The sequence below is a fragment of the Papaver somniferum genome, chromosome 11, assembly GCF_003573695.1.
Source record: "Papaver somniferum cultivar HN1 chromosome 11, ASM357369v1, whole genome shotgun sequence".
Taxonomy (NCBI): domain Eukaryota; kingdom Viridiplantae; phylum Streptophyta; class Magnoliopsida; order Ranunculales; family Papaveraceae; genus Papaver; species Papaver somniferum.
The window spans coordinates 69,808,811-69,827,520 of record NC_039368.1 but is presented as its reverse complement, the minus strand read 5'-3'; the positions used below and the strand labels follow the sequence as shown (position 1 = coordinate 69,827,520).

General features: G+C 35.5%; 1 pseudogene; it reads left to right on the top strand.

The window, feature by feature from the left end:
• The first annotated feature begins 3,897 nt into the window (after positions 1-3,897).
• Positions 3,898-6,048, top strand: LOC113324529 (annotated as a pseudogene).
• The last annotated feature ends 12,662 nt before the right edge of the window (positions 6,049-18,710 follow it).

The following is an 18,710-nucleotide window of genomic DNA, read 5'->3' as shown; positions in this document are numbered from 1 at the left end:
AGCATTCAAGAGTTCTATTTGTTACCTCCATTTATCCATCAGTTTGAGGATGATAAGCTGAGCTTCAACATAACTTAGTTTGTTGTAGAGTAAAATAAGCTTCCCAAAAGTTACTCATGAATATTGGATCACGATCACTGACTATTGTCTTTGGCACTCCATGCAAACGAACAATCTCTTGCACAAAAACTTCAGCAATAATAGCAGCAAAATATTGGTGTGTCAATGCGATAAAATGTGCATACTTCAAGAGTCTATCAACAACCACCAAAATGGAAGTTTTACGATAAGATTTTGGAAATCCATCTATAAAATCCATCGCGATATCCAACCAAATATCAGCAGGTATTGGAAGAGGCTGTAATAATCCTGGTGGAGCTATAGCTTCAGATTTATTTCTCTGACAAATATCACAATGAGAAATGAACTGCTTAACATAATGTTTCAATCCTTTCCAATAAAAATTCTGTTGAATCCGCTTGTAAGTGCGAAGATATCAAGAATGACCTCCTAAAGGTGTAGAATGAAACTCATGTAAGATCTTTGTGCACCACTCAGAAGTAGAAGAAACTACAATTCTTCCCTTGTAACGCAGAATCTCATTAATGTAAGAGTAATGTGGTTTGTGAGAAGGATTGTTGCGCAGCAATGCAATGAGTTCACTCAATTCCTCATCATTGTTGGTTTCATGGATAATTTCAGTGACACCTGAAAAGATTGGAGTAGAGATTGCATAAAATTGAGAACCTGTGGTTCTTGATAAGGCATCAACAACAATATTCTCTTTTCCTTTCCTAAAAATGATCTCATAAACATACCCCAATAATTTAGACAGCCATTTTTGTTGTTCCATTGAAGATATTCTTTGATCCAAGAAATATTTCAAGTTGTGATGATCAGTATAGATCTTAAAATGTCTTCCAAGTAGATATGGTTTCCATTTTTGCACTGCAGAAACTATTGCCAACATTTCCTTATCATAAATGGATAAGTTCAAGTTCTTACCTGTCAATCCTTTGATATAGTAAGCAATAGGTCTTTTAGATTGCATTAAAACAACACCCAGGCCAGTACCAGAAGCATCACATTCCAAACAAAACGTTTTTGAGAAATATGGTAACATCAAAATTGGAGCAGTAGTAAGTGCTTGTTGTAGTGCTCGAAAAGCAACAGTAGCTTCACCATGCCATGCAAAAGAGTCCTTCTTTAACAGCTTAGTCAATGGAGCACTTATCTTACCAAAATCCTTAACAAATTTACGATAATATCCTGCTAATCCAAGAAAACCTCTCAAGCTTTTAACTGTGGTTGGAATTGACCAATCAACAACGCTCTTTATTTTATAACTTTCCACTGTAACACCTTCAGAGGAGATAACATGGCCAAGATAACCAACTGAGGGTTGTGCAAAAGTGCACTTGGATTCTTTCACAGATAATTGATGTTGACGGAAAAGCTCAAACACTATGGATACGTGTTCCAAATGTTCCTTCATACTCTTACTGTAAATCAATATATCATTGAAAAAAACAAGAACAAACGTTCGCAAATAAGGTCTAAAGATCTGATTCATGAGACTCTGGAATGTAGCTGGTGCATTGGACAATCCAAATGGCATAACCAAAAATTCGTAGTGGCCATCATGAGTTCTAAATGCAGTCTTTTGAATATCATATTTGTAAAGACGAATCTGATAATATCCAGAACAAAGATCAAGCTTAGTAAATATAATTGTACCATGAATTTCATCTAATAGTTCATCCACCATTGGAATCGAAAACCTATCCTTGATTGTAATTTTGTTCAAAGCTCTGTAATCAACCCTCCAACAACCATCTTTTTTACGTACCTTCAGAATAGGAGAAGAAAATGGACTTGTACCGGATCGACAGCTTGGCTCAATTCGGATATAATCTTGTCAATTTCATCCTTCTGAAAATGAGGATATCGATAAGGTCGAACATTAACTGGGGCGGATCCTGGTAATAAGGGAACTCTGTGATCATGTAATCTTTCTGGTGGAAGTGTAGTTGGAGGTTTAAAAACATCAACAAATTCAGACAATAATTGTTGAATTTCAGGTGGTGAAGCTGTAATTGCATTCAATGAAGCAATAGTTGGGGTAGAAAAGTGTATAAAAACACCATAAAATTCACATTGTAGTAAACGTTGCATGGGCACACTATACAAGATCATGACAGAAGAAGAATTATTACCCAATAATTGAATGTTTACGCCTTTAATACCGAACTTCATAATTAACTTGTTGAAATCCCAAAAAATTTGTCCCAATGTGCGCAACCGCTGTACTCCCAAAACAACATCACAACCACTAATTGGTAAAACATGAAAATCAATAGTAAAGTAATAATATTGCAGTCGAATAGGAACGTTGAAGCAGGTACCCAATGTATTGAGTTTACCACCATCACCCACAGTGACACATAAACCAGTATCTTGTGCTTGTAAAGAATAACCACACTTCTTTGCTAAGGCAGGGTGAATGAAATTATGAGTTGAGCCTGAATCAATCAAGATTATGAGAGGTTGAGACTTAGAAAAACCATGAATACGCATGGTTCTCGGAAAAGAAGAACCCACAAGAGAGTTCATTGAAATTTTAACTGCATCTTCATCTTCAAAAGTAGTGTCCAGCAACATTGTAGTTTCTTCATATACAATATCATGTTCAACTTCAACTACCACTGGGGCTCCTTCCAAGATTAATAATCTTTCTTTTAAGCACAAATGACCGGAGTATAAAATTGGTCACAGTTAAAACAAAGAATCTTATCCCTTTTTTCTTTTTGTTCTTCCCAAGTGAGTCTCTTAGCTCCAGGAGGTAAATTAGGACGTTTAAATTGAGTAGGTGAAGGAGGAGTTGCAGACCTAATCTGAGGAGGTCGATAAGGTTGTTTTGTAGCTAACAAAACTTCTTCCTAATTTATTGCCTTAGTAAAATCCGCAGTTAAAGTGTGTGGCTCAAGCAGTTTGACTACAGAGCCAATATCCGGCTTTAAGGAATGGATAAAACAGTTGATTAAGTGCTCTTCAGGTAAGTCTGTGACAAAGTTTAACAAACGTTCAAAATCAGATCTATGATCACGAACCATACCTTTTTGTTTAATGGTGCTAATTGCCATTCTAGGATCAACAAATTTTGTAGCAGAATAACGAGCACAAACAAGATCACAAAGTTCTGCCCAAGTATTCACAATAGTAGTTGTTTTCTTCCAGCGAAACCAAGCATTGGCATCACCTTTAAGATGTGCGGAAGAGATAGCCATTTTGAGATTGTCAGCCACTGTGTGTAGACTGAAATATTGGTCAGCACTTAAAATCCAATGATCTGGAACATCACCATCAAAAGTTGGGAATTTTAAATTAATGAAACCAGCTCGAATAACAACATCATTACCACCAGGAGGAGGAGGAGGAGGGGGAGGAGGTGGTGGTGGTGGAGCAACACCATTACCCTGATTAATCTGAGGAAGAAATTCCCTAAACACTGCATGTAAGGTTAAAGCTGTTGTGAGATCTATTGTAAGAGTGTTAGATAATTCCGTTGTATATTCAGACAAATCCAATTTCCTAGCAGCACGATCTTCTTCATGAAGCTATTTTTCTTCAGCTTTCTTTCGTTGACGAGCTTCCTCATCATGAGTATGATTTTTGGTAATAGTAGAGACTAGTGAATCAAGTTTTGTTGTAACTCCATTAATGCTTTTTTGTAGGAGAGATAAATCCTCTTTATATGTCATCGTAAAAAAAAAAAAAAATTGGTAGAATTTTGAAGTTGATCTAAACCTGCTCTGAACCAAGTGTTAGGGTCCTTGACCAAACACTAGTTAGAACACAGGAAAAAGATATCAAGAACCCTAGATAAAACCCTTTTTAATGGGGGTTAGCCACCTCTGCTTAAAAGGTTTAAGAGAAGAATTCAGTTAAACTGAGTTGTATTAATAAAACTTGTATTTGATACAATCTCGAGCTAAGTATTTAAAGTAAACTGAACTGCTTGATAAACAAGCAATGCCAATAGTAAGAATTTATGTAAACTAGGAAACCATGCAAACTAATTAAGGTAGCTATAAATAAGGAAATAAGGGATGTCGGTTCAGTGTTGCAACAAGCAACAACACAGTGAGAATAGTTGTTGCACAGATGACATCGATCAATGACCTAACTTCCAATTTCAATACTTATTCTCATCTCGTAGAGGTAAAATATTTTATTCTTATAAATTAAGAATGAATTGGATCAAAATCGTTAGGAAAATTGAATTAAATTGGTTTTAGTATTTATGTTTTGAAGAAGGCTGTTGTTGCTGGAGCAAAAATGCTTTGTTTCCAGAAAATTTTTCTTTTGTTGGTGCGAGAGATGGAGAAAGTATGAAAATTGTGGAACCTCTAGATGGGACAATCATGCAAAAATATTGTTCCCTCGCTAGGTAAAGAAAGACCCATCTACCATTAGTATATGTAAACTGATATTTTGATCTCTTTGAGTGTAAAAATTTATAGTTTGTAAATGACAGAGAATCCAACATATGGTTGTCATTGGAAGGATTTCAAGAGAAAGAACCTAATGATACACACTTGTGTAATGCACATGTTTTAATTGATGATACTGGGAATCTTAGGAGCACATACGGGAAAATACACTTGTAAGATACGTCTTCTCTTCCGATTGGGCTTATTTTTACGTCTTCTTACATTAGTTTGAACTATCAACTGAATATCTTGTTATCACATGGTAAAGATTACATAAAACCTTTGTACTTGCTACAGTATAATGCTCTTATCTTTCCTATTATCTGAAGGTTTGATGTGGATATTCCCGGAGGAGCTGTCTTCAAGGAGAGTTGTTTTACTGAAGCAGGTACGAACAATAGCACATACATGGTCAGAAGGATTAATGGGTCATTAGAACCCCACATGAATTCCCTAGATTAAAAAAATAAGCTCTATTCAAATGATCATAAATCTATATTCTACTAGGTTGTTGAATATTACACGAAATATGGAGGTAACTGTCCATCCAAAAGCACTGAAGTTTCAGTAACCTTCTGAACCTAATTAATTGGTTGATTACCATTGAACACACAACCATCTTGTGCATTTCCCATTGAAGCCTCCCTTCCAATCTATACATACATCTTTATGTTATGTGTTAATCGCTAGCCATATACGGCTGTTTCTATACCAACAAGCGGCAATTTGTGACTTTTGGATACTAGATTATTAAACTACTGTAGTTTCCAGGGAAGAATGTTGTCGTAGTAGATAGTCCTGTTGGGCGTTTGGGTCTAACTGTCTGCTATGATTTGAGATTTCCGGAGCTTTACCAGCGGTTATCAGCATCAAGCACAGGTAGAATGTGAATTTCGTTTACTGAACATATTATGTTTTTCTGTTCTTTTTCTTCACCAAAAGAAGAATAGAATAGTCCAACATTGTGTTTCATAACCTCGTGTTTATTTTCATGAGAACTCCTTGCAGGTTCTATTACTAAGATAACAGGGGAGGCTCATTGGGAGATTCTTCTTCGTGCTCGTGCAATTGAAACCCAATGCTATGTATTATATCTTAACTTTTTTGGTTCTAACTTTCTTGACTAGGTTATCTAATCTGATGTGATATCTTGCTTCTAATATTCTGGTATTATTCATGTTTATACCATTAGGTAATTGCTGCTGCACAGGCTCGAAAGCACAATGATAAAAGAGAAAGGTATGGTGACACCTTAATTATCGACACATGGGGAAAAGTTGTCGGTCGACTACCAGGTGGAAATTAATTTCATTCAATTGGTTGTGGGATAGTTGTTTTTTTTTAAGGTATCCACGTACTCGAATTCAATGGCAGTCATCTACCAACACTTAATATTTTTTTGCGTTTTGTTGCAGATCGAGTTTCAACTGGTATTGTTGTCACAAATATTGACTTCTCATTAATAAATTCTGTTAGAACTAAAATGCCTATTTCAGAGGTAAAACTCTGTAACAACTTACAATATCTAGCTGACCAACAGAGCAAAGGATGTTAGGTATTAGGAAATAATATATGAGAGTCTATATTTAGGAGATATGCACATTAAGTTGTGAGAGTTATATTAGGAAAGTGTCTATGTTTAGAGTTTGATCTTAGTTAGGTAAGTACCTTGAGTGGTCGTCAAGTTTGTGAACAATATAAATAGGCTATTAAGCCATGAAAATTAATACACCGAATTATTATCAATGTAGACGTTTAATGCTTCCGCGCGTTTATGCTCTCCTCTCTCTTGCTCGATCCTTAACATGGTATCAGAGCAAGGTGAGAGGAAGGGAGAGGAGAAGGAGAAAGTTAGAGAAGTTTCAAAGTTTTTTCTTTAAGTTTCAAAGAGAAGTAGTGTGCGAAGTTCTGATGGTTTTAAAAAAAAAAAAAAAAAATTGGAGTTTGTCAAGCTGCGTTAGGGTTTGAGAAGAGTTTAAAAAAAAAAAAGAGTTGCTACTGTTTTGAAGAAGAAAGAAGATGATTTCTTGAAAGCAAGAAGTTACGGCTGTTGTTTAGAGAAGCTAAGAAGAACTGATGATGTGGTAGTTTGAACAGTGATCGTGTGGTTTTCTCAGTTATTGTCACAGATGTGGCTTGGATGCGAAGATTGACTAATAGCGGCTGCATCAATCTGATGGTGAAAATAATGAGAAAAAAAAAAAAAGAGATGAATATGGGTACGTGAGATTGAAACACGAAATCAGTTGAGAACCGGCAGGTGGTGGAAATTGAGCTTGTTGTGATTGAAGCTGTAGTCTGTGAGAAGGTTTGGTTCGATCCATGAGTAGTACTATATTGTTGTTGCTCGTGTTATTTGTTGTGGTTAGAGGCTTCTAACAGCAACGTTGGAATTAGGGTTTCACAACCCTACAATCAGAGTTGTTATGGAATTCTTGAGTATGCCATGAGCTTGCTGCTGATGATGATCGTGATAGTGATTACAAAGAAAGTGTTCGAGCTGGTGATAAAACTCGATGGAAGAGAAGAGAAGTTGCTGGTGTTGTGATGGCGTTGACGAGTTGAGTAACTTGCTTAACTATCTGTTAATGGAAGAACTAGAGAAACCAGGGACGTACCATACTGCTGCCCTAGATTTGTTGGGCATGTTCGCTTTCAAAGTTGGCTACAAACTGCAGTGAAGAGAACCTGATGCCAAGATGGTCACAAGGTTCGTAAAAAAAAAAAATCTATGGATGTTACGTGTGAAGATACAGAATTGTGATTGAATAATTATCACAGTTGGACAGAAGTGTTACTGGAAAATAGTAACAGTCTGGGTGTTACAAAACTACAGGAGAACTGTTACAAATAAGGAATAGTGTGACTGAAGGAGGTCACAGTCGTTACAGAAGCGTAACGGAAGAAAAGTGTGACAGTTTTGTGGCAGAGGTATTGCAGAAAGCTGTTAAACATGTTGGAAGAAGTGAAGTATGGTTGAAGAGTTTGTGGCAGAAACTTGGAGATCCTACAAAGTGTGGCAGACTTTGTAAAGACGACAGGATTGTGAGAGAATCTTGAAGAACAAAGAAGTGTGAAGGTTTCGCAAGAAGTGCGTGACTGGAACAAGAGAGAAGAAGAAACAACATTCATGTTGTGAAAAAAAAAACCAATCACCAAGAGGTGATGAGAAAAAGAACAACAATAGTAGGTTAAAATCCTATGAGTTGTCGAGAGAGTACAAAAAGTATTCTATCGAAGAAACCAAGAAACCAAGAGTACAAGAAGTATTCTACGAAGATGGGACCGTAATGTCCTTAAACTACGAAGGGGACCGAAACGTCCTTAAACTACGAAGAGGACCGAAATGTCCTTAAACTACGAAGGGGATCGAAACGTCCTTAAACTACGAAGAGGACCAAAATGTCCTTAAACTACAAAGATGGGACCGTAATGTCCTTAAACTACGAAGGGGACCGAAACGTCCTTAAACTACGAAGAGGACCGAAACGTCCTTAAACTATGATCTGAAGATTTTTTTTCTTTTTTTTCGCAAAAGCGTTGGGAAAAAAAAAAAAAAAAGAAAACCGAAGTTAAATTTCTTTGGTCCAAGATGGGCATTCGTGATCTACATGCTCCATCTTGAGGAAGGGTATTAGGAAATAATATATGAGAGTCTATATTTAGGAGATATGCACATTAACTTGTGAGAGTTATATTAGGAAAGTGTCTATGTTTAGAGTTTGATCTTAGTTAGGTAAGTACCTTGAGTGGTCATCAAGTTTGTGAATAATATAAATAGGCTATTAAGCCATGAAAATTAATACACCGAATTATTATCAATGTAGTTTTTTATGCTTCCGCGTTTATGCTCTCCTCTCTCTTACTCGATCCTTAACATTAGGGCATCCTTATGTTTGAAGTGTAAACTTTCCTTAAAGAAAGTACCCCTTTTGGTCTACTGTCATATGTTAGAATACTAATGAAAACAGAGATTACGTTTTCTTTTTGGTTTCCCTAATGTTTTAATCTTGTCTTCCAGCATATGAAGCCACTTGAATTCTGGAACTCTGCTTCTCCCTGACTTTTAGAGAAGGTGTTCTTCAGGCATCAATGCGAAAGTATGTTTTTGAACATTGTTACGTTGATTAAGAGAAATAAATTACTTAAATGCGATACTCCATATATTTGAGTGCTTGTATGAGGCCCTCGTCATGTTCATGTTATCAGTTAGGACAAGAAATTGATTGAACAGTTGCATAGAGGAACAGGGATCTTGCAGTGACCATTCTAAGATATTATGTTTTTAATCGGCAGTCAGAGTCGGATCTGTTCAAAATGTAATACCAACTCATTTCCAATCATCAAGCAAACTTGGTTCAGAACCGACGATATATTTTAAATAACAGAACCAACATTTAACAGTTAATAACCTACATATTCCTTAAAAGTGTATAGCTGATAGTGGTGGTGATGCTTTGTTTGGTTTTGAAATTTAACGTTGTAACAATCTTTGTTGATAGGCAGTACATGATATATTGACCCAATGTGGGTTCTGAGAAAGATGTAGCGAAATTTTGAATGTAAATAACAAACGAGGTATGGTACTAGTTGGTAACAAAACCTTATGAAAATGATCGAAATGTAATACCAACAAGCGGTGTTTTTATTAATAACACTAGCCGTGGAGAAACGGAAGTCACTCATCTGGAGCAAATAACATCTTTTCTCCCCATTGAGTTCTGAAGTTGTTTCTTTGCATGTCCTAAAGCAGTAAGAACATCAAGAACTTTTCCGTTGTTTGTTAGAATACGGGCATCCAACTCAAAACCAATTGGCCATGAGTGGAGAGGTCCTAAGAGCGTCCACAATGGACGACCAAAACTATAATTTTGGTCCAGAAACTAATTGTAGTGGGAATATAGTCTAGTATTTTTACTGTTTCGGAGTATATTTGGTCTATAATACGGACCAAAACTAAATTTTGTCAAGCGGAGATTAAAAATTCGTCTGGAGTGGGGCATTGGTATAATAACCGTTTGGAGTGGGAAGGAGATTAAATGTGTGTGCGAACATATAATGTCCGCCTATTTAATATAACCAAATATATAAAACCACACACACTTGTGGCACATGTGGTGAATCATCATCGAGCCAACATATAAAGTCCGTCTCACTTGAGCGGACATATAATCTACGCTTGACCAAATTTTGGTCATTTCCCATTAATCTCCACCACAGACTAAACCCAAAACTTTTTTTTTTTTGGTCTTTGGTCTTTAGTTTTGGTCGCACCGTTGCAGTTGCTCTAAGAGATTATAAACCGCAGGATCTTAAATGCCCAGACAATGTGGGACTAATAATCTCAACACGCCCCATCACGTGTAGCCTGGTTGGGTCTAACACGTGGACAATTAAATCGGGTGACGCGGAGTAAAAGGCGGTCAAATGACTCGTCGCAAATAACCTGCTCTGATACCATGTTAGAATACGGGCATCCAACTAAAAACCAATTGTCAATGAGTGGAGAGGCCTATAGGATTATAAACCGCATGATCTTAAATTTCCCAAACAATGTAGGACTAATATTCTCAACACGCCCCCTCACGTGTAGCCTCGTTGGGTCTAACACGTGGACAATAAATCGGGTGACGCGGAGTAAGGGTGTAGTCAAACGACTCAACACAAATATCCTGCTCTGATACCATGTTAGAATACGGGCATACAACTCAAAACCAATTGTCCATGAGTGGAGACGCCATAAGAAATTATAAACCGCAAGATCTTAAATGCCCAGACAATGTGGGACTAATAATCTCAACACTGTTAATCTTTGGTTCATTAGTTGTTGACGTTGGCCAAATAGTAGCTGGAACTAAAGCGAACGAGTCTGAGTTGTTTTCACTTGCCTACTTGCCTCTTTTTCATCTATCGAAGTTTGTATGAAAGAAGACAGAACAAACTAATATATTCGGATACAAATTTATATCTAGCCATTGCAAAACATGGAAAATGCAGTTGACTGATCAAGAACTCAATACCACATATGGTCTGCCATTGATTCTCTGTGTCTTTCGTCCTGAATTTCGCAGGGTTCTTCCTGTTGAATGTTGTTTTGTCTTTCCTCTTGAAATTCTCTTGGTTCATCATCTTTAAATTTTCTAGGTTCTTCCTTGGAAAAACGATCGTCGCTATCCTTACAAGAATGAGCTGTACCCACAGAACCCGAACTACTCGCAGTTGTTGTCATTTGATGATCATGATCTGATAATGTACATACTGAATTTTCTGTTGGGTGCAATAATAAAAAACAAGGAAAAATCAAATGAGCAAAAGTTATTGATACTTAGCTCCTTTATAATGGAAGTAATCGATTTGATGAAACGGACGAGCTCCCCATATCTCCGCAACAACAATAAGGCAAAACTTTGAAAAACAGAGTGAGTCACGTGTTCAACACGTTGGCCTTAAGACATTAGCGCCCGGATACACTCAAGAGTGATGCTATAGCCCTTACAGGATGGATATCTCCAGGATAAAGCACTCTACTACACCTACTACTAGCATATGTAGTAGATGCTCAACTTGAGCTTGGCAACTCCGAAAAAACCATAAAAGAAAATCTCGAACACTTGAGAAAACAATATAAAATGTTTTTCCCTTAGGGGTCCCTCTAAATATAGAGCAACCCCTTTCCCATTGATTTTACAAAAGTAGTGAATTTGTTTATATAATTGACAAAAACAACTTAAGAAGAAAAACTCCCCGATGTGGGATTAAAAGGTTTATATTGTTTCTTAAAACTACTAAAAATTGGAAACTCCACAATGTGGGACTAATAAGTTTCATTCACAAAAGAAAACAATAAATTATAATTTTTATTAAAACTTTTAAAAAATTATTTTTTATTAATCGTTTTTCCAACAATCCCCCACATGAATGAAAACTCAATAAAACATGAAAACACAGATAGATCTTGGTAAATCAACATCCCAATCTCACGATCCAAACAGACTGATCGTGAAAGTGTTGAAATCATACTAGTCATTTCTACGTCCTCTCTCACACACAAAAGTGTGTTGACCCCAGGGTCATACTATGGATTGCACAAATCATAATAGTATTGAGAGCTTTCATCTTTAGTTCTCACATGGTGAGACTATAGGTATCTTTCACCAAAGTGAAAAAGCATGAACTAGTGAACCCTTAGTGACCTTTAGGTCCTAAGTTCCAGTAATACCAAAACCATCAAAACGAAAATCACATAAAAAGCGCAGGAAATACCATTTTAGGCAGAGGTGTCCATGAGGTCTTGAACCTTTGCTTAGTGAGATATTACTGGAATTACTTGCTAGAGACAGTGAACTATGTCTTGAACTGCTAGCATTTGATGTAATTCGCGATAACAACCACGGGTGATATCTCCAAGGTTGCTGCCAAGCTCGTGCCGTTTTGTCCAATTTGGCCCTGGACATATCCTGTTTCTCAAAATGATCTAGAGAATCAAAGCTCATATTCTCATAGGAAGTGGCCCACTTCCTCATTCAGAAAGGTGAGTTTCCATAAAGAGTGTTACTGTTACACCCCACTTCAATCTTAAATTTAAACTGTAAAACTCATTAAGACTTCTTAATAGTCATCCTTCACATGCAGTCACACTATCACGTCTACACCATAGGGACGGGACAGAGAATAAAATTCTCTAATAGTGTTTACCTTTACCCACCACAAATGAGTTATCTCATTCGAAACCTTGATCGTGGGATCTCCAGTCAGCAAGGTTGAGTATCCTTCATGGAAAGTTTAATTTATGAGCTTAAGCCCCTCCCCCCTCGATGCATTTATAACTATCTCTTGGGATAAACCTTTCGTCAAAGGTTGCGCGATATTCTCCTTGGACTTTATCCAATCAATGGAAATAACGCCGATTGAGATTAGTTATTTTCAGCTTTAGCTATTATAGCTTGGCTAATACAATGTATAGATATAGCTGGCACAGGCCTATGCCAGAGAGGAATGTCTTCTAAAAAGCATCTTAGGCACTCGGCCCCCTCTCGTTCTTTATCTAACTCAATACTCTCAGATTCCATAATGAATTGAGCAATATATGTTTGTTTGTAAATCTTCCAAAAACAAACCCTCATGCTAGAGTGAAACATATCCACTCGTAGACTTAGACTCCTCTGAGTCAAATATCCAGTTTACGTTACAAAGTCCCTCAAGGACAGCAAGATACCTTTCATAAATCAAATAAAAGGTAATAGAGTATTTTAGGTACCATAATACTCTACTCAGTGCATCTGAATGCTATTGCTCTGGACTACAATTATATCTACTTAACTTACTCACAATATAGGCAATGTTTGGACTCTTACAGTTCATTAAATTCATCAGACATCCTATAACTCTTGAGTATTCAAGTTAAGATACTCCATTACCCTTTTTTGAGTCTTTAAGAATAATCGTACGGAGTACAAGCATGCTTACAATCACACTGATTGTATCTCTTAAGTACAAATTCAACATAATGAGAATGACTAAGACTACATATGTTAGATTATTTTCTAATCCCCATCCCTAAGATTACATCAACAGGGCCTAAGTGTTTCAAGTCAACGTTCTCATTCAGCGCATATTTTTAGTGGAATTAATCACATCTATGTTTGTATCAAGTATAAGCATATCATCAACACACAAGCATACAATCACACAGGCATCCTTAACAAGTTACTTGTAAATATACTTGTTAGATTCATTAACTTAAATCTACTGCATATTATCACATGATCAAATTTTTCATGTCACTGTTTGCGTGCTAATTTTATAAACCATACAAAATTTTGTTCAACTTACAAACTTTGTCATCATAACCTTTCACTACAAAGTCCTCAGATTGGTCTATGTAAAATTTTTTTATCTAATTTTACGATTTTAGAAAAGCTGTCTTAACATCATCTGATGTCTCTCTAATTTGTTTATGACAGCAATAACAATTAGCATCTCAACGGAAGTAAATATCGTCGCATGTGAATAAGAATCAAGGAAATATGCAGCTTCTTTTAGTTTATAGCCTTTAGCTACCAACTTAGCCTAATATTTTTCCACAGTTCCATATACCTAATGTTTCCTCTTAAAGACTCATTTATATCTCATGGTCTTACTCTTTGGAGGTAAACTAGAAATCTCCCAAGTCAGGTTCCGACGGACTGAGTCCATTTCACTAAATGAAGCTTCTTACCAGAATGTGGTTTCAGTAGATATCAAGGATTCTTTACAAGTCCAGGGCTTAGACTAAGCTAGGCATGTTATGAAGACGGCTTTATAAGAAGTCTCAAGTCTAATTGTTTTACTTCTCTTAGGATCAACCTTAACTTCATCTTCCTTTAAGATAAGTTCTGACTATTTGAAAATAAATCTAGGGGATCAACAACACATCTCTAATGAGGTACAGGTTTAAGAATAAGCATGTTCAAAGAACTCAGCATCCCCAAAGTACGAAAAATCAGAACACACAACCAAAAATCTATATGTAGAAGTATACTCAGCATACCCTATATGAAGACACAATCAACATTTTTGGTTTATATCTAGTTCTTTTAGGAAGAGGAATGACAATCTTATTCAAACACCCCCACACTTTGACGCATTCATAAGAAGGTCATCTAACTTTCCATAAATCATATGGAGTTTCATCTGATCCTTAAGGGTACTATATTCAGGATATACTAGTTAAGAGGGCTGCCTCCCCCCACAAGGCCGCAGGTAATCCTGAACTAATCAACATATCTTCTTAAGGATACATTTGTTATGTTCAAGGCTTCTAATGGGTTTTGAACTTCAAGTTTATACATCTTAAGGCTTCTAACGCCTCATCCTTATCTCTAATAAAGAATACAAGATAGTACCTCGTACAATCATCCACGAAAGTTATAAACCATCTTTTATCATAGTGGTTTTGGGTTGAACTCATGTCAACTAGGCCTAACTGAATTAATTCTAAAGGCTTAGAATTACTCTGAACATTTGTGCTAAAAGATTTTATAGCATATTCATTTCACTTTTGTGTTCAAGATCCAAATTAAATTTGGGTACGTAGCCTATGCTAGGCAGTTTATGCATTGACTTACAATTTTACGTTTCCAAGTCTACCATGCAAAACATTCAAAGACACAAAAAAAAAAAAAAAAAAAAAAAAAAACACAAGAATCAACTATGTTCACTTCATCAGATTTTCCTTAAACTTATATAGACCCTAGGTCCTATAATTGTTTCCTAAAAAATCAATGCCCTTAGTTATAAAAAGTTTTCCACATTTAATTAAGATATTCAATCTTTTACCATATTCAAGAGAACAAGATACAAGATTCTTTCATATGCTCGGAACATGAAAACTTCATTCAGTGTGAGAATATTACAGATATGAGTTTATGCTCGACCTTTCCCTTTTATGAAACCTCTGTAGCAGATGAGTTACTCATATAGAGTTTTTCGACATCTCTTATCCTCTGATAAGAGGTGAACAGGTCTCTGTTTCAACAAACATACTTAGTGGCTCCAGAGTCCACCCACCAGTCTCTCACATTGGTTATTAAAATAACTTCCGACATCATGTCAATGAAATCGTTCTAATTTGTTTCAACCAAATTAGCATTAACTTTCTACTTATTAAGGTTTTATGTTGTCTACACTTTACTGCCGTATGGCCAGGAATTTTACAAACATAACAATCACCCTTAATTAAAGTAATGTCGGATTCAGTTTTACGAAACATACCTTTCTTATGAAGACTACGCTTAGAGTTGTGTTTGATGTTCTCGCCTTTGTCAGCTTTGGAAGACTTGTGTTCATCCACATGCGCCTGGTAGCCATGTTCCTTTTCAATTTCACGTCACAAACTTCGTTTATACTCTGACCACGGATACGGTAATTTCCCAATCACCTAATACACCACATCTCACAAACCTTAGTTCAGATAAAATATGAGTTTTGAAGATAATATCTAGATTTATAAACTTCGTTTGAACCATCATATCAAAAAACTCATGGTTACCCCATAAAAACTACTTTAGTTAACAACAAAATTCTGCCCGTCAGAATTTTTCAGGAACGTTTCTCTGTGTTGTAAAATATCAAAAAAATACTTTTACAACTCCAAAAAATCTGAAATTTTAAGTGGGTACCTATCAGGATGTCTACTACGTTGTGTCAAAGGGTTCATAGAAATTCCTTTTAGGTTAAGAGATAAACTTGAAACTCTACAGCTGACCAAAAATTCGTTTTTTTTTTCACTCCACGATTAACATCCATGATTCACAAACCAACCAACCATTTTCGATTATTACAAATTCTGGTGTCTTAAGATTGTTGGGTGCAATAATCAAAAACAAGGAAAAATCAAATAAGCAAAAGTTATTGATACTTAGCTCCTTTATAATGGAAGTGATCGATTTGATGAAACGGACGAGCTCCCCATATCTCCGCAACAACAATAAGGCAAAGCTTTGTAAAACAGAGTGAGTCACGTGTTCAACACGTTTCCCTTAAGACATGAGCGACCGGCTACACTCAAGAGTGATGTTATAGCCCTCACAGGACGGATATCTCCAGGATAAAATACCCTACTACACCTACTACTAGTATATGTAGTAGATGCTCAACTTGAGCTTGACAACTCCAAAAAAACCATAAAGGAAAATCTTGAACACTTGAGAAAACAATATAAAATATTTTTTTCCCTTAGGGGTCCCTCTAAATATAGAGCAACCCCTTTCCCATTGATTTTACAAAAGTAGTGAATTTGTTTATATAATTGACAAAAACAACTTAAGAAGAAAAACTCCCCAATATGGGACTAAAAGGTTTATATTGTTTCTCAAAACTATTAAAAATTGGAAACTTCACAATGTGGGACAAATAAGTTTCATTCACAATAGAAAACAATAAATTATAATTTTTATTAAAACTTTTAAAAAATTATTTTTTATTAATCGTTTTTCCAACATTTTCTCTACCTACTCTTGTAGTTGAACCATCAGAAATTCCCTCGTGTCATGTGACGTACTACATTTTACAATTTTACTAGCTTAGAAATTTGTGAATCAGAATTTTTCTTTTCTAGTTCTCTAAGATCCGAAGAACTAGTAGATGACTTTACAAGTGATGCAATATTCATAGATTTCATCTTTTTCATTAGTAACTTTAGTTTCATGTCTGTAATTCAGTCTCTGTACTTAGTTGTTTTTCTAGCTCCCTTAACTGTACCCACCAAACAATTCAAAATTAGTCAGAATATGAAAAGGGATTATCATATCATATGAGAAAGAAAACAAAATGCAAAAACAATGTTGGATAAAGTTAACCTTGTTTTCCATGAATTCTGCATCATGTTTAGCTGCTTTTGAAGCTACTCTTTCTGCTAGTAATCTTCCTCTTAAAAATTCTAAAGTTCTTAAATTATTCTCTCCTTCCATCTCTTTCTCTCTGAAGCAAAACCCACAACACCAAAACATCAAAATTCAACTCATTATCAAGAAAAACAAAAAGAGACCAAGAAATATATAAAAACCCACACCTCCATTTATTAGTTCTATTACCATCAACCACCATTCTCTCCTTTACTTATTGATATTGCTTCGTCCAAAGTGACTGAAATTTTTCTATGACTTGGCCCTGAAACAAAATATCAACCCAACTAATAACATTTGTATCTTTTTTCCTTTTTTTGAGAGACTAGGAGAGTCGGATTCACCGAAATGGAGTGAGATGAATTCAATGGATTATAGAGAATGGAAATGCTAATATCTTTTTGTTTGTTTTTTTTCAACTCTTTCCAATTTTATTATTGGGGCTGCACCCATTTGGATTTTGGGGGCTGCACTAGATTATAATGTCTAATATATGGATGTGGGGACCAAATGTACGTAAAAGTTTAAAAACACCCTCAATAAATTTTACTTATTCCCCAGTTACACTTCCACTAATTAATCTAAACTAATTAAAAAATAAATAAAATAAGAACTGAAATCGTAAACGGCTCACCTCTTCCTCTTCTCCTCCTGTTCTCCTTTTTTTTCTTTTGTTTTCATCATCTTTTTATTTTCTCCGTTCCGTTTCAAGATGATTAATCATCGATTTCAAAAAAAAATCATCGTCAACGACGGTGAAGACGAAGGAAAATCTGAAAGGATCTGAAACAACCCCTTAACCAGGGATTTCAAATTAATCATCTTCAAGTAAAGATGAAACTGAAGATCATGAAGTAGTGAATGAAGGAGATGAAGCTGACGGTGATACTCCTGATATAATTGCTATAAGGTATGAATTGAAAACCCCACTGCCTTTGCATGTTCATTTAATTGGTTTTGAAAAATTAAGGTCTGCAAAAAAGCAGTTTCAGAAACTGCATATGGGTGGGAGTTCTTATCTTCCCAGCCATAACATTAGGACACGACAGAGAAATAAAGAACTCTCAGCTATAATTTAGTCGATAGGATGAGAACTGAAAATTGAAAATTCCTCAACACAATTTATGATCTACGTCTAGGTTATTCCTAGTAGTATATTGTTTTGTGTTTAAAAAATACTCTAGCTGTAATAAAATATTAATAGTTGTAGAAAAAGGTTCGTTGAGACTTTTGAAGATTTTCGATTTTTAGACTTAATTTTAAATACTAAAATAAAGAAAAATTAAATTAATAAAAAAATTAGTGATTCAAAATTAGTGAATCACTAAGACTAAAATTAGTGAATCGCTAAGACTAAGATTCCACCATTGACCAAAATTAGTGATTCAATTAATAACAATAATTACACAACTTAAATGTTTAATTTGATTCTAAAAATATTGCCTAGACAAGTAGATTTTCAAAATATTAGCAGTTAATCAAAAACATGGGACATCAAAACCCTAGGCTAAGCATGCTCCATCAATAAAAAAACATAGCTAATTAATCAAAATCATATAATCAATTTAAGCTCGATGCTAAAATCATAAAAGAATTGCAACTTCCTCCGTCGTCCCAGAGATTGGGTTTAGCTGCTCATTAAAAAAATAAATAAAAGAAAAAGAATAAAAATCCTAAGAACTACCATTGATGTATGGCTACGACTCCAAAAACTACCCAATAACTCCATGTCCCTTTTCTGACTCCCAAGTACCTTACTGTTGATGGTGGTTTTTAGTTCAGGGCTAAAACCGTAAAACCCTATATTTATGTGTCTTCATTCTGTTAAGAATTA